Genomic DNA, 14938 nt, shown 5'->3' with positions numbered 1-14938 from the left:
GGGCTCCGTTTCCTTCCCCTGGAACAGCTGCTCTCTGCTGTGCTCCATGTTGGGTTTTGCAAGAGGCCCGACGTGCTCGAATAACATGAGCTGCCTAGGACTATTTAAGGTCCGCTAAGACAAACACCTGTGTCTTGGTATTAAGGTTCTTACTCTAGTTTATTTTACTGTGCACTTGTGCTCTTGGTCTGAATCTGGCTTCGTTGTCTCAGACTTTCCTGTGTCCTCTCTGTACCTGTTTGCCTGTGGCCTCCAGTGTTTTAAGTCCTTGATCCACATCTGCCTTCTTGCTGCTGCATCAACGCTCTGGATCTGCGTATCCACCAAGACCTGGGACTTTTTAGAACTACCTCACATCGTGAGCCTAAAATTGTCCAAGGAGGAGGAATCAGTTATCATCCATAAGGACTGGAGGAGGAACGAAAGAGAGCCAGGGCATGTGAGAGGCCGAGCCACAATGTCATCCTGATAGCGCTGTGAGGAAAAGTGGAGCGAAATAACCACATTTGAGGCTGACATGAAGCAAAGTCACCATACAATAGGCAAGAGAAGGCCGACTGTAGGAGTTGAATTGAGGCAGAGGGACTAGTGACTGGAAGCATGGAAAATGCAAGAGGATGGTGTAAAGCTGGGTGTCCAACACATGGAGGGTCCCAGATGGAGTGAGACATCTGGAGATCAGGAGCTGAGAATTGCTCTCGAGAGTGAGGATCAAGAGGCTTGTTGGGTCCCATTGGCTGTACAGCAAGTAGACTGTTTTCAGTAAAACTTTTATCCAACATTCAACTCTGAGCCTCAGTTGAGTAAAAGGAGTATAAAATAATGCTAGGACTGTGTCGGAGTCTTCTTCCGAACCTCCCTGAATGGGAAGTCTCCTGTAAGAGCCGTCTTGTGTTTTCCATCATTATTTAAGCGCACCACCCAGCGTGCACCATACAAGACATCCAAAAATAATGACTTAGACTTTGCTAAGGCAATACTGTGCGCAGTCCTTAGGGTTTGCAGTATATGGAGATCCACCATACATCACACATCTTAACTTCCTGCTGACTGCAATTAGCCAGTAAAAGAACCTGACATTACTGTATTATTAAAACTGGTAAAGTGTATGTACATATAGTTATTAACACATGAAGAAAGCAGAAATTAACCACAGTAAAGATCCTAAGTAAGCAATGTGTGCTCCAAATCTGTCCCAGAGGCTCCGCAATAACTCCATGTGCATTACTGATATCTAGTAATGTACTGTATTAATATATACAGTGTAAGACAACCAGGAAGTCCATTATAGAAATGCAGAAAACTAGTAATCATCGAGCTTCAATAGCACAGGACCCAGCGGAAAGTCCACTCTGCTATGTATTAGACCTATAAAAGTAACAAGGGGACATTATTTCCATTCAAAGAGAATCTGCCACTTGCAATAAATCAATCATTTTTATAACCTGGTGTAAATGCCGTTGTTCTCCTGAATCCGGCGATGTTTTTGTTTTGTTCCTGCACCTCTCCGTTCCTTAGATATGTCCTCCTCCTCTTTCTTGCATATAAATCTAGTCTTTTAAACCAACCGGGCGTGGTCAACAAACAAACACCAACTGAAAAGAGCTGAGGGCCACGCCCACCTGGCTAAAAAAAACTAAATTTACATATAGGAAAGAAGAGGCTATATGTTAGGAATTGTGGTTCTGTGCTCCTACCTGGAAATGGATCGGGTCCGGTGATACACTACTCCAGTCAAAAGTACTGCCATTGTCCTGCTGGCCCTGAGAGGGTCCACTGTCAGCCTTCTTCGGTTATCAGGAAGGGGTCTGATCACCATGGAGGCGGAGTGACCAGGCATACGGCAAAACCATCTCATTCCTATGGAGCATTGCATTCTGGAGTAGTTGGATGTGTGGGGAAGCAGGACGCTGTATCTCCCACAGATTTCACTGCCTGAGGAACATGGGGCGTTGTGTTCCCCGGTTACCTGGCAATGCAGGACGCCACTGTGTCTGGTACTAGGCAGTGGTGGGATTGTGTCCATTCTGCTGTGCAGATTAGCAGTGAGTGGTTGTCTGAGGGTGATTGGGAGGTATTCATGGCCTGATCATTTCCTTCAGCATCAGGCAGGCTTTGTAACTCTGGTCCCAGCTCACATCTTTGCTGTTTATTGCAGTTCCTATGTGTTGTGGTGGTGAGTGGTGCTTGCAGTTTTGGTTGTTCTCTTTCAGGGTTGGTCTTAGGGTTCCCTTTCTTCTCTCTTCATGCTACACTCCCAGGGTTTCTCGCAGAGGCACCTTCCTGTTCTTGACTAGGCTCAGGCCGTGTCACGAGACACCAGGTGCCCAGCAACAGGAGGACTGGGAAGGGCTCTGCGAAAGTCCCCCCTCCCATTACTTGGAGCTGGGTGCAAAGCATCCCTTTAAGGCTCACCTAGCTTGGGCAGCTTGCTCCAAGTGCGTCTGTGGCTGCGTCTTTGATGGTTCGGTACCAGTCTTGGTGGATCCCTCTGCTATTGCTCATAACACCATATCTCAGGAACGAAGAGGCCCAAAATCAAAAGAAAAACAACGTCGGATTCAGGGAAACAGCGGCACGTACACCAGGTAGTAAAACAAAAAACATTAATGCCAGGTGACAGGTTCTCTTTAAGGCTTTTCTGGAAAACTTAGAAGGGTATAACAAAGCTGCTATTGGTCCATGAGGTGAACGATAAAGGCAAAATAGTATATAAAGGCTCCCCTGCTTTGGAACTTTCTCTTCTCTGCGGGCTGTGTCAAGTAATAGTAACAATAACCCTAATGCCATAAATGTCTGAGAGATGTTGGCCCAATCTCTGCGATTCAGGTCTATCTTGAGAACAGTGGCATGAACAGCTCTATAGGATTTTATGTGAGCTCAAAATGTACCAGAGCAAGTATTTCTATCTCATTTACTGAAAAAGATAATGTGGACCATGGGGGTTGATGGTACAAACTGGTAGCACCAACTAATGGATGCAGAGAAGTCCTTCCTGTCCTACTTTGACTCAAGAGGATCTTGCTGATATCTTGACTTTCTCCACTGAATGTCGGGATATCTAAATGTTTTTTTTTACTACTATGATATTGCAGACCTTTCTTTAGGATATGGCATCAATATCAGGCGGGTGGAGGGTCCAACATTCAGCTAATCCACGAATCAGCTGTTACCAGCTATGGCAGTGTTTGCTGGAATAACAATGTGTAAGAAAGCTTTCTTCCTACCACCATAGGTCAGATGGGCAGGAAAGCTGCCCTGGGTGCAGTCAGGAGTTCCACAGCCTTTAACAACACCCCCGTTTCACTCCCTTCCTCTCACTCTTAGCTGTTCATTTCTATCTAAGGCCGGGTTCATAAGTCCTGGCAATGTGCCCGCATGCGCAAAAACCACATATTTTGCAATAAATTAAAGGGGTTTTCAGGCTTTGGACCCTGAATGCTGGACCTGGGGAGGGTAAGTAAAGCCCAGTAAAGCTGGGGAACATGGGGTTTCTCCAACCAGAAGACCCCTACAATAAGATTTGGCAATTACCGGTAAGTTATTGCCCATGCATGTTTTTAATGGTCAAAAACTTTTTTTTCTCCTGCCACACTGCAAAACTTCAATGTAGAAAACGTTCTGCTTTGCCACATAGCGCACTCCCACAAAAATGAGAACCCAGCCTAACCTCTTCTTTACCTTCCACTTTTTATGCCAAAGTCTTCACTCCTAAATAAACTCGCACTTTGGTGTGATTTTCTACAAACCTACTCATGGAGGTCCCTGAATGTTCACATCATCCAGAGAAATTAGAATATTTTGGAATTTTTTTTTAATAAATATGAGAAAACTATTTCCAATGGCGTCTCACTAAGTAGACAATACATTTTGTGCATCCGGTCACTGCATTGCTTCTTTCATTGCCTCTTTAGATCTCTGTAGACAATCAGCTTTCTCCAGGCTGAGATGTCATGTTCTACATGGCCTTGAGACATCTCCTGTTTTAGCGAGATGTACAACTTAAAAGAAAAACATGAAATCCATGTGAACGCTTTGGAGCTGTCAGCTTCAATTTGTGATGACAGCCCCAGACGCAGCCATGTTGCCACGTTATTGAGCAGTTGTGACTGTGTCAGGGAGCTCACTTGAATTAGTCTGTAATGCTGAGCTCTTTGAGAAATCCACATGACAAGCACAGCCAGTCTGGGATCAAATTCTTCAGCCGTCCAGACCAGGATGTCTTTATCGAGGGAGAGAATGTGACTTCTAATAAAACACATATTTCTCAGTGGGTGGATCAATGTGCCCGGCAAAACTAAAGAAGACAAGGTCTTTTGTAGTTATGACTTCAAATCTTTACGAGTCATCTAAAGCCAAAGCAAACATAGGTACGAAGAGGAAATAAAAAACAAAAACATGTGCAATAATTTATAGCACCTCTACATTTCGTGAGAGGATCCGTTCAATGATGTTCTTGCCAGAGGCAACATATTGTATGAACCTATTGTTTAAGATGAGGTGAGGACCAACGTATGGATGTTGTGCGCCAAGAGGAAAGTTTAGACTGGCATAAGAAAGTCCCGCTCTACTAAATTACAAGCCTATGGAATGAAAGCATGAGCGTAGAGTAGTGGATCCACATGACACTTGTAGAATAAAGAAGCCAACATTAATCCTAGCGTGAGAATATTTCTAAAGCCCCCCTGCCTGGGAAGATATATTGGGAATGTCACTCAGAAGGATACGGTTGGCTGCTCTGTTCTACGGATATCTCAAAATATTGGTACATACTGATTCGCAGGGTCCGATCTACATCAGTAATATATGGCCACTGGACGGGATCCATGAGAACTGCCTACCTAATGGCATTTGAGACTCTGCTTTTGACTAGTCAGCCTGATGTGACATCATATGTGCCTCCGACCTCAATGATGAAGTTGTACTAATCGAAAGAAGACACACAGATGCAGGGAAGAAGATGATGGTTCGAAAGGCGACAGTTCAGCAGTCCCAGATTACTAAAAAGCCGATGAACCAGGTCCTGTGAGTCGAAGACCACCAACTCTACTGTCTATTAAAAAAATATTTTTATTTTGTCTAGTGCTACGCGGCAGCATAATGTTGCATGTCCATAGCAATGATAGTGAGAGAGGTTGGATTGTGACCCACAAGTGGCAGTAACCTCGACCTGTCAGTTGGTCAAAATTCAATCAAGTTGCTTTTCATTAAAATTTTATCTCATTAAAGTACCACTCCGGGGAATTTTATTTAAGTCTGATATGTTTCCTGTGGGCAGAAAAATACTTACCAGTGGCTGTCTTCCACTGTTCCTGGTCTGGTAAACACTTGAGTAATCACTGCCAGTTACAATTCCGGTCACCCAGAAGATGCTTGGAGAGGCACTGGGAACAGCAGAAGATGGCAACAGGTAAGTATTTTACTACACACAGTGATCATACATTAATCATACCTATCCGGTGGTACAAATAAAAAAAAACCTGGAGGATTACTTTACCTGTTATTATTTAATGTGATAGTAGGACCTTATGATTGTATGTCAATCAGACACAAGCCGCAGCATAGCCTAAAGGGCTGATTCATGACGACTGGCAGAGCACATGCTCACACTACAGCAGTCATGTTGGAGGGCATAGCACCAAATTCACTAAGAGACACATGCTAGTTAATGAATTTGGTGTCTCTTCATTGTGTCATGCGCCTCTCTGTGCCATGACAGAAATGCTACTCCAGTCGGGGGCACTTTTGATGAATTTGACGGCTGGGCGAGGCCACGTCCCATCTCGATCTGTCTCTGCCCAAGCTAATACAAACTGGAGTGAAAACACCAACAGTCAACATTTTCATGACTTTTCTAGCCTTTTACGTCAGTTTTCTGGCGTAAATGCTTTCATGAATCAGCCCCTAAGTATTAAACAGATTGGCTCGTCAAGGAAAACCTTTGTTTTGGAAAGGAAGACTAATATGACTTGGATAATGCCTCTCAGACCCCAGCTGCTAATGTTGTACTGTATAACCTATTAGGAAATCCATAGCCTCATTTTTCCATTTGTTCCCATATTTTTGTTAAAATGTCCAGTCCAAACAAAAAGGATTTTTTTAATGAAATGTAACGCAAAAAAATGGATTTTCCTCATTGGAGGCCCTTTTTTTTGTTAGTTTATTTATTATGTTTCCTTATACTGTATATTGCCATCATATCGGGGTTCACAGTCTACATTTCCTAACAGTGTGTCTTTAAAATGTAGGAGGAAACCAGAGAACTTGGAGGAAACCAATGGGGAGAACATAGAAACTCTGGGTTCACTTGATGATACCACTAATGCCAGTGAGTGACCAGAGTGGTCACGTGCTTAGATGTGATCAGCCGCCCTACAGGAGCTGGAGTTTCGGTTTTCACCATTAAGGCTGGGTTTACATTGCGTTGGTGCAGTCTGTCCAAAGCATGCGTTAAACGGACTCCACCAACACTACTGCCTTCTAAAGATCGCGTTATGCGATCGCGATAGCGCAGATGATCCACATACTCTATCGTTGACGGACTCGGAAATGCTGCAGACCGCGTCCGAGGTTCCATCACAGAATGACGGCACATCGCTAACGCATGCCGATTATGACATGCATTAGCAATGCGCTACATAATGGCAGTCAATGGGTGGCTGAAGCATCCGTTACATAGCGTTAGTGCCGCTGTGTAATGGATGCCGTCAGCGCATTGCCATTGACGCAATGTGAACCCTGCCTAAAGGAGGTTATTTTGTTTTATCACACATTCGGTCTCTTGAAAACAAAAAAAAAAGAGAAAAGATTAAGAAAAACAAAAAACTAAAATTTATGGAAACATAATTTAATATATGTTATAATTTCCCTAATAGACAAACCAAATCCTGTCATCTTGTTGGAAGCACCAAAAGGATTCTTCGCACGCTACCTCCTTCCGCTTCCGATTGCAACTTCAATAAATAGGTATTTCATTGTCAGGCAGCTCTGATCTGTCTGTGTGATACCACAAAGTTAAAACTCAATGATATTTGTACAATAAAACATGGCCGTGTGGTGAAAAAAGAAACGTGTTAAAGGATTTCGTTACATAAAGTCTCGGGTTAAAAGGCTTTTTGGTTCCTCAGTTATTGTGGACATTAACCACAGTTCAACCACGATCGAATGTGCTCACTCCGATTGGGCAGGCACTTGTAAAATAATAGCGGTCTTCTCCGTCAATCAGACCAGAGGGTCAAAGTAGATGTATATTATGGGGGAAGAGGTGTTCAATAGAACAAGGCGCTCAGCCTTTCGGGGACGTGGAGACATGGCCGGTCTCCCGGCACGAGCTGATTGCATAATTACTTCTGAAAGGCTCAACAATGGAAGAAGTACAATATCCTAATGCACAGGATCTGATATCTCAGCACAATGGATATTAGAGAGCTAGGTAATAATTCCAAGCAGTAAGGAAGGCGAAACCACAGTCTTCAGAACAAAAAAACCACATAACAGAGAATGGAATGCCGAGAGGAGGCCGCGTAATTATTTGTGATAGATAACTGTATTAAAAAATCAGATATAAAGGATGGCGGGGCATTACAATGCTGGCAGACGATAAAACACCAGCATTGTATTGCTAAGGGGATCTGAGTTACTGTCTTCAAAAATAAAAAGAAAAACCTGGCTGGAAAGTAAATGGCTGCGGCCGGTGTAAATGGAAATCTGTTATTGCTCGGAATATGAATACGACTCATATCGCAAGGAGACAAACACCAATCACGCCGCACAATATAAATAATGGAGAAGGAATACTTTGAGAAAAAAAAGTTTGTAGAAAAACTGAATGGATGCCAGGTTTCTCGTAAAGTACTCATGAAAATGTATTTTATCTCCCGCGATCCATTTACGATGCACCGAGAGGCAGCTTCTTAAGTGTCTCGGCTTGAAAAATGGATACCACTTTTCTTCTTTTTTTTTTTCTGAAAGGCTCGTTAGCAGAATGGTGGCTTTTTTGTATAATTATTCAGGTAAGGATTTGTTTGTTGGTCCAAGGTTATGGTGATTTTGGCCAAACATGGCTACGGTGCATGGGGTTGCATTGTGACCAGCAAAGTACCATGACAAGCAAGTCCCGATAAATCCAACTGGTTCTGACTTTTTGTGACTTGCTTGTCGCGGTGTCAGGACCTTGTAGTTTGCAACGTGATACCATTAACCTGCATTATACTGCGATGTAGCTGCGACATACAGTATCTTTGGCTACGTGACTTATCTTGAGACTAAAATCACCATGTAGCCCCAGCCGAATGGTCTTTAGGAATCAGAGGGCTTCCCAGCTTTAGAAATCATGTCACTATATGGTTATGCGCACACGATGGCTTTTAAGTTTTGGTGAACACTGGAATGGGAGCTAGAGCACCGGCGTCATCAGGGGACCGATGCTATAATTTAGAGCCTCATTCCCTTGATGATGCCAGCAATATGAAACTTATTGGGAAGGCTATCAGCTGTCAATATAATCTACTATATAATCGTCTAATTCTCTCTGTCTGTAACGGAAATCCCGCGTCGCTGATTGGTCGACACATAATTCACTCACGTTTACTGGACAAGTTCTGTCAGTCACAGTGCCACGCAGTTCAGTCACTTTACTGGACAAGTTCTGTTAGTCACAGTGCCATGTAGTTCAGTCACTTTACTGGACAAGTTCTGTCAGTCACAGTGCCACGTAGTTCAGTCACGTTTACTGGACAAGTTCTGTCAGTCACAGTGCCACGTAGTTCAGTCACGTTTACTGAACAAGTTCTGTCAGTCACAGTGCAACTTAGTTCAGTTACGTTTACTGAACAAGTTCTGTCAGCCACAGTGCCACGTAGTTCAGTCACGTTTAGTGAACAAGTTCTGTCAGTCACAGTGCCACGTAGTTCAGTCACGTTTAGTGAATATGTTCTGTCAGTCACAGTGCCACGTAGTTCTGTCACGTTTAGTGAACAAGTTCTTTCACAGTGCTACGTAGTTCAGTCACGTTTACTGAACAAGTTCTGTCACAGTGCCACGTAGTTCAGTCATGTTTACTGAACAAGTTCTGTCAGTCACAGTGCCACGTAGTTCAGTCATGTTTATTGAACAAGTTCTGTCAGTCACAGTGCCACATAGTTCAGTCACGTTTACTGAACAAGTTCTGTCAGTCACAGTGCGACATAGTTCACTCACGTTTACTGAACAAGTTCTGTCAGTCACAGAGTGACGTAGTTCACTCACGTTTACTGAACAAGTTCCGTCAGTCACAGTGCCACGTAGTTCAGTCACGTTTACTGAACAAGTTCTGTCAGTCACAGTGCCACATAGTTCAGTCATGCTTACTGAACAAGTTATGTCAGTCACAGTGCCACATAGTTCAGTCATGTTTACTGAACAAGTTCTGTCAGTCACAGTGCCACGTAGTTCAGTCACGTTTACTGAACAAGTTCTGTCAGTCACAGTGCCACATAGTTCAGTCATGTTTACTGAACAAGTTCTGTCAGTCACAGTGCCACATAGTTCAGTCACGTTTACTGAATATGTTCAGTCAGTCAATGTGGTGTACAAAAATATTTTGGGTTGATATTGTTAACAAATATATTATAGTGTCGATGTACTTCCTTCGTCCGATGATTTATTTAAATGCAGTTAGATATTCATGTAACGGTTTATATAATTTGATGATCTGTTTAATAATTTCATTCAGTTGTATTAAGTTCTGTGAGCAATAAAATTTACCCTACCGGCATCATCAGGGGACCGAGGCTATGATTTACAGCCTCATTCCCTTGATAATGACAGCAATATGAAACAGATTGGGAAGGCTATGAGCTGTAAATATCATACTGTTATAAACAGCTCATAGCCTCACCGACATGTTTCACCCTACCGGCAGAATCAGGGGACCGACGCTATAATTTAAATCCTCATTCCCTTGATGATGCCAGCATTATGAATCATATTGGGAAGGCTATCAGCTGTCAACATCATTCTGTTACAAACAGCTCATAGCCTTACCGATATGTTTCACCCTACCGGCTTCATCAGGGGACCGAGGCTATAATTGATAGTCTGATTCCCCTGATGATGCCAGTATTGTGAAACGTGTCAGGAAGGCTATGAGCTCGAAATATCATACTGTCACAAACAGCTCATAGCCTACATGTGCAAGCATTGGTTTAATCATTGAGTTGCACTTTGTGCTTTTTACATTTAGTGAGTAAGGTATTCTCTCCAATAACTTATGGATGTAACAGAATGAGATTTTGTGACAAAGAATACCGTACTATAATGCTGAGGGGAAAATAGCATAATTCCGGGACAAATAATCCATTGATACCATTTTGCGACCCAGGACCCCAGCGCTGCAAAGCAACAATGTTAACCACTGAGTCACTGTGCTGCCCATAATAAACTATTATATATAAAAATGTTGTGATAAAGTAATTATCGGTTGTTACAGAACATAATTTTTCAGTACTGATATGTTATTTTGGTCTATGATATATTGGGTACAAAATTTACTGTGAACTAGCAGGATTTCTCATGGTACACCAGGTTATTTATTTGATTCCTCTTTATCCAAAATCCATATGGCTGAACAATCTTAATCTTTATATTCCGACTGATTAATTAACATAACTACTTATTGTTCTAGACACTTCTGTTAAATTCTGTAAAAATTGGGTTTTTGTTGGCATGCAGCATGAAAACCAACACCCATCAAATTCCTTCCTGAAATTAAAGAAATCTTACACTGATACTTTTACACCCACACATCACACGCCGGTTGCCAATACAATCAAACTGTAGGGAATTAATTACAGGCACTCATCTGTTGCTCCAAAGAACAAGAACCTATTAATGCACAGGGATTAAAACACGACAAAAAATAGAAAAAGGGGACAATAAGACCAAGAAGTAAATATATAACCCGACTATGTGGATCTATGAAATGTGTTTATTTATTTTAATAGCATTTTACTGACTGGGGCTCACAATCTAGATTCCCTATCAGTATGTCTTTAGAATGTGGGAGGAAACCGGAGAACCTGGAGGAAACCCTCGCAAATAAGAGGAGAACATACAAACTCCTTGCATATGTTGTCCTTGGTGGGATTTGAACTCAGGATCCCAGTGCTGCAAGACTAACCACTGGGCCACCGTGTTACCCTTAAATAAAAAAAAAACTTTATAATAACAATTATGCAGTAAACATTAATATCTGACTAGTGCATAATCTAAATGAGAATTACCGTCAGTTTCCTAGTTTAAGCACATGAAAAATTTGGAAAAAATTAAGGGGTCTCTTCCATCTTGAGCACCCGATTTAGGTGAAGGTATCATAAGTGAAATCCTGCTTGGTAGCCACATGAAGAAACACCTTTAAGGGGGCTTTCCAATCTTAAAGAGGTTGTCCAGTTAAAGCAAGTTATCACCTTAAGTAACAACGTGTTGATCAGTAGAGATCCGAAGGCTGGGACCCACAGCCATCGAGAGGAGGGGGAACATTTATCTCCATTAGAATGTGGTTTCACTTATGCCCCATTCTTTCCCGATGGGGCTGTCGAGTACTTCACTCGACTTCTTTCGCTAGCCCCATAGAGAATGAATGGCGGGTGCGCATCCGACCTGCTACGCTTTTTTATAAATAAATAAAAATTCCACAATTTGCAGGTCAGTGGGAACCTCCCCGATCGGTAATTATCACGTATCCTTTGGATAGGCAATAACTTGTTTTAACTGGGCAACAGCTTTAATTATTTTTTATTTTCATTATCTCTTACTTGGGCAGAACCTTTGTTTTGATGCCAATAGAGCTTGCTTGGGTGGGCTTACCAATGTGAAAGGCTACAGAGAGGGGGCAGCATCTATATGAACTCTTGCACTTATTAGAACTGCTTCACCATCCTATTAAACAGTGCACTATTGCCTGCTGTCATGGCAAAGGTTAGTCAGTTCACTTGATCTCCTGGAGCTCTCCATTCCGATTTGTCTCAGCTGTTCTGTGTTGACCACTCCTTTCTGGTATAAATGCTCTTCACTGGCACTTGGGAGTTGCAAGTGATAGTTCTACTTCCTGGTTTGGTGATGAAGGAGAAAGTTAAGTGTTTGGAGTTGGCGGTTTTTCTGGAGATTGCAGCGAGGAGTTGGTTTACGTGCTTTTCCTTATCCTCTCACATTTGGTTTCCCTGTCCTATACCTCTTTTATTTCCCACTCTGTTGTTTTGTGAGTGTATTTTTACCATTGAAGTTTTGTTTTATCCCTATCTGTTACCCTTGCCTGTCTGATTAGTGTTTTCCTATACACTTCAGCCCCTCACCTCCCTGACTGGGGTAGGGATCAGATAAGGGTTAAGTTAAGAACATAAATAAGTATGAGAACCCGGCGTCTCCACCTTCAGAAGTAATCTGGGGACATGGACAGACTAGGGTGCCCCTAGATCGAAGGATCGAGTAGGTGCCCACAATCCCTTGACACTAAGTGACACCTGTATTACAAGCTGTAAGATGGTGCTAAAAGTACTCCCAGTCTGCGTGGTTGTTTGGTGTGTAACTGATTCTTAACTATCTGCTGCCCAGCATGTGAAACACAATTCCTACAAAGACAACGAGGGATGAGAAGAGCAGGGAGCAATGGCCATAAGAGGTGTATCATGTGTAATGTCCTGTACCACATGTGAGATAAAGAAGGGAGAAAACTAGGTGTTTAGAACACGGAAACTCCCTTTTAAAAGGATTATCTTGCTGATATTTCTTTTTACTGTTAAAAAAATTTGTTAAGTTGCACGCGCCTCAATGATTTCCTGATTTCCTGTTCCAATACTTCCCAGGTTTACTGTCGCTCTCTTCTTCCCGGTCCTTCTTCCTTCAACACAAAAAAATGAAAAAAAAATCTATGTGTTTGGTTGCCTCAGTGGCCAGTGAGTGATTGTTTCCCAAGGATTTTCCAGGCCAGCCAACTTGAAAATTTGGCAACTTTTCCCATACGAATATGCAGCGCCCCCCCCACTGCCGCAGGGCCGAGGGGTAACCGGTACCAGGCCTCTGAGTCTCTGCTCTGGGGTTGTCATGGTGGCTAGGCCCCAGTCCGTGACCCTGCCGAGGGGCGCACAGTGAATGATAGAAGTGGATGGTGGTAGTGCGGTGCAGTGCCGGTCGCAGTAAATAACAAGGACACAGGGATGCAGTCTCTTTTACCTTTACTGAGGATCTCTGGGTTCTCAGTCCGGATTCCGGATCACCAGGCTGCGCAAGTCCGACCGGTCCAATGGCACCTCCAGAGTTCTCTTCGCAGGTGGAAATCTGTGCCTACCTGCTAGCGCTATGTGTTGCGGTCCTTCCCTGCTGTGCTTACGGAAAGTCCCCACAACTGTTGTGTCTGTTTCTTAAGTTCCCTCACAACTCGATTAGATGATGTTCTGCTAATCCTCCGTCCCTCCCTGATGTTACGGTTAGGACGGCACCCGTTTGACGGGTAGGCTCGGAGCTCTTCCGGGACCCTAGAGTCGCCCCTCTCCACAAGTTGCCCCCCAAGACTACATAGGTGATTTAGGTGAGACAGCCCACCTGAGACTGACTGTCCTGCCGTAGGTTTGAAGTATTGCCTGAAGCTGTATATAGAAATACTTCCTCGGCGTTCCGGCCACCGGTGGTTTGCACCTCAGTAGGATGTTGCCTCGGTCTTACAGCATGACTCCTACTGGTATTCTCCTTATTGCTTTGATCTCGTTTCTCACTCAGCACAATCTATCTCGCTTCTAATGCTTCCTTGGGCACCGCCGCTATACTGAGCAGGCACGGTCCCGTTACGTTCTTTCAAGTTGCCAGGCCTCTGTCAGGATCCCACCCCTGACAGGGACCCTACCGAATCTTCCCCCACAACACCCTCTGCCACAAGGTGTTGTCTGGTTCCAACCCAGTCAGCTTTCTTTCTAACTTCCTGCCTGACCCCCAGTTTTACCAGTATGTGAGGAGTGGCCTAATGAATAGAACCCTTAGCTCCCCCTGGAGGCCCGGCTGTGAAATGTATTGGTGTCTGTGATACTTGGTCAGATGAACTCCTTCAGTGCCATCAGACGTACCATGGCTCCCCTTAGTGGCGGAGCCACAGTACTGCAACGACCAGGACTCTGGGGCGCTGCACTCCCCCCCCGGTTAAATCCAGTACTCCGGGTCTGGGAAGAAAACAACAATACAGGTTAGCAAAAAGACATACAATTTTGTTGAGTGCAATAACAATAAGCATATTTGAACAGAGCTTCCCTTTATGGGAGGTGAGGACACTTGAACGTTACAACCATGGTTAAATATTATAAATTACAGGCTATAAACAACTCCTGTTACCCAACCGGGTATTCTACTTAGTGCAAAATTGTTGAACAATAATTTAACATTGCCTTTAAGGATGTACACTCTAAATCCACTAAAGACCTTCTTATAACACATTATAAGGCTTGAGCAACTGTGCTACATTCTCCTACTTTACGTTTGCAGGACCGCCTGTCCTAACTGCTCCAGGCCGGCTGCCTCTCCTTTCTTTACAGGACCGCCCCTTTCAGCCCGGGCCTACTGCCTTTTCAACTACTATACACAGTATAGAACATAACATTACTTTCAGTTTGAAATCACTGAGCCATCCCTGTATGGCTCCTAAGAGGACTCACTGACTAACTCCGTACGGGTTCACTTTCTGTCCTCAGTCTTCTAACAACATTATCGAACATTTCCTTACAATAAACTAATTTTCCACATATAACTTTTACATGTAAGCATTATTACTTTCTTTCAAGGCATCATTATCACTTTACTGTTTTAAGGCAGTATTACTCGTAAGTACACAGGTGAACATCCCCTTTAAGAGGGGACCAAGTCTTTATGAGGTAGCGCATCTTCTCAAGCTACCAGTCCATACTCAGCAAAGGCTCCGGTG

This window comes from Ranitomeya variabilis, chromosome 3, assembly GCF_051348905.1.
Source record: "Ranitomeya variabilis isolate aRanVar5 chromosome 3, aRanVar5.hap1, whole genome shotgun sequence".
Taxonomy (NCBI): Eukaryota; Metazoa; Chordata; class Amphibia; order Anura; family Dendrobatidae; genus Ranitomeya; species Ranitomeya variabilis.
Note: the sequence above shows the minus strand (reverse complement) of the source record.